General features: G+C 44.2%; 1 long non-coding RNA gene across 1 annotated transcript; it reads right to left on the bottom strand.

The window, feature by feature from the left end:
* Positions 1-1,051: 1,051 nt before the first annotated feature.
* Positions 1,052-2,156, bottom strand: LOC127784177 (uncharacterized). Its single transcript, XR_008019457.1, has 3 exons — positions 2,075-2,156; positions 1,854-1,935; positions 1,052-1,075 (listed from the first exon to the last, which is right to left on the bottom strand). It is a non-coding gene; the product is annotated as an uncharacterized LOC127784177 (long non-coding RNA).
* Positions 2,157-2,867: the final 711 nt, after the last annotated feature.

Consider the following 2,867-nt stretch of genomic DNA (forward strand, 5'->3'; position numbering starts at 1 on the left):
ATCACCATTCATCCTCATCTTCGTCATATTCTATATTTTAATTTAAAAATCTACTCATACCATGATAAATAGGAATCACCCAATGACATAGCTTCTGAACCGGAAGCACGGCACATTCGAATGATTTAAGACTCATCTCTGCAGAGACTGCCCAGCTTTACCCACCAGATATCAACAGCTAGCTAGGCTGAGGACAACATAGCCGTTCGAGAGTCCCACTTACTACTAGTTACTGCCCAATGGGATATTGATCCGTCCTAGCAGTCGGGCACTTGCTGGGCCTAAGCAAGGCTAGACGGTTGCTGCTTTCACGGGTTCCACCGTTGCGGATCATGTCAACCTGGCCGAAGCCCCTTCCACATGTCCACCCCAAACCTGCTCATAGAGCCACCCTACAGTCTTTTATATAGTGGGACAATGTACTAGGCTAAGTCTAATTACTCAGTCCTATGGATGGGCGCAAATTACATCATTTTCCATGGCATAAGAGGGTAGTCCTTATATCCGGGGAAAGCCACCAAAACTAGCACAGGTCCGTGCATACTTCAAGTGTAATATACACTTTCCACAAAATATTATAACAATATGCACGGCCTCACATACCACAGCATTCATCTTCACCCGGAATTATTCTTCCATATCACTCCAGGCAAGTGAGTCATATCAAATAACACATTTTATATCACCCGACACGCCACCACGTGACGACGGGTAAACCATGTATATGAGTATAGATATTTGATGGTCTTATCCACTAGAATATTATTGTGAAGTATATAAATCTACACCTAGGTTATCAAAGGACGTGATATAGCAATTTATGGATTTGGCCAATAATAACAATGTAATAATGGGTAATAACTAAACTAACAAGTTTATTAAAAAATAATTTATACGCAAAATAATTTTATAAATACTCAATACAGAAAATAATTAAGTGGTTCTCTACTATGTTTCAATATGATCAAAGATTGGAACTGTGGCTTGCCTTGTGGAACGTGCCCTTCTGAAGCTTCAGCATAGCCTTCTAGGTCCACTTCAGTTCCTGCGAATCCGATGGAATCTTCAACACGATCTAACATGCGCACACAAAGAAACGATCAAATAAGCCTATAATAAAAATACTATAAATAAAAAATAAAATAAATATTGTGAATCGGAGCCCGAACAAAAGAAAATGATAATTCAAGAGTTAACTTGATTTGGATGACAAAAGATTTATTCTAGGGTTATGATTCATGGTATGTGTAGTAGCGATTGCAATTTGCAATTAATGCTATAGATGACAAGGGTGAAAACTGAAATTGATTTGGTGTTTTAGAGCTCGAACATGAGAAAAACATCCTAATAGAATTGTTTGGACTGGTTTTACTGTGGTTAGGCACTATTTAGGTGGTTTTGATGGTACCAATAGGAAACAGTGCTGCCGGCACTATTCATCTTCTTCCGGTGGCTTTTCACGTGAGTAACAGAGGTGAGAGAAAAGCTCTAGAGCTCCAGTGAGGGAACGGCGACGGATACGATAGCATGACGTGTTCCACAGGCTGACACCCCCACAGGACGTGGACGCTGGGCTGGAAGACAACGAAGCTAGCCGGAACGCGAGTTCCAGATCTGGAGCTATGGTGACACCGCCACACCGGGCATGGAAGTGGCAGCTCCGGTGGCGAACGGGGCGAGTGAGCGTGTCAAAATGCGTTCCGGGATGAGAAGGTTCCAATTTTGTGGTTAGTTGATATAGATGAGGCGCCGGAAAAACTGACCACGGTGGTAGCCATGGTGGTGGACAGGAGCACGATGGGAGCTCGACACAAGCAAGGAAAGAATGGGAGAAAGGTTGGGGAAGTTCTCACCGATGAGAGGTGTTCCTGCGGTGCCGTGGTGCGGTGGCAGAAGATTGACGCCGGCGAAACGGCTGCACAGCCGGACTTGGATCTGGCAGGAGAAGTTTTGGGATGAAAACGAGATTAGCTCTTGATGTCTACAGAGGAATAGCGAACTTCGGCTCAATCACTTTGAAGGAGATAAGGACTGGAGGAGGAGGGAAAACAAAGGAGGGATGGCTACGACTTACGAGCAGCTGCGTGGCTGTTTCGGAGCCGCACGGCACGACGGCCATTGGAGATCGGCGCGTGGTCGACTGACCCCTGGCTGGCCCCCTGGCCCACTCCTTCCTCCTTGGCCATGGCATGTGGGTCCTTATTTCATTGGCATGGTAGTTTGGCCTAGTTGCAGGTATTTCGTTGGGTTTATGGGCCCAAGAGTCCATGGGCTTCGATACGAATGTAATTCTTTCCCTCCTTTATGTACATTTCATCTCAACTTTTGTAATTTGTCACATACATCCAAATATATACCAACACTCGTGGAATTTGTTAGAAATAAACTCTACCACTACGTTGGATGTTCTATATTTTCATATTTATGCAGGTATTGACGACGTAAATTTGGTATTTAATAGTCGTCAACAAATGTAACGCCCAGAAATTTAACCCAAATTTCCAGACTATTTTGTGTATTAAATCCCTGTCCAGGACCAGCTAGGGTACACAAAATGACAAGTAATATATAGTTCCAAACGTAAATAAAGCGTAAAATACTTACAGAAGAGGCACTTAGTCCTCACACCGAAACAAAAGCAGCAGCAGCGGAAAAAGGCGATCCTAGCTGGGCTTTAGCTCCACTCCACAGGCAAAACTCAACTGGGGTCTGAGCCTTGATCCTCTAACTTCATCTTCAGCTCAGAAGCACTACACTTCTGAAAAGGGGGAACAATAGCAAGGCTGAGTACAACCACCGTACTCAGCAAGCCACACTAACGATGCAAACGTGCAAGGGGATAAAAGGACGGTTTGTGGCTATTTGTA

This window comes from Oryza glaberrima, chromosome 9 (genome assembly GCF_000147395.1).
Source record: "Oryza glaberrima chromosome 9, OglaRS2, whole genome shotgun sequence".
Classification (NCBI taxonomy): domain Eukaryota; kingdom Viridiplantae; phylum Streptophyta; class Magnoliopsida; order Poales; family Poaceae; genus Oryza; species Oryza glaberrima.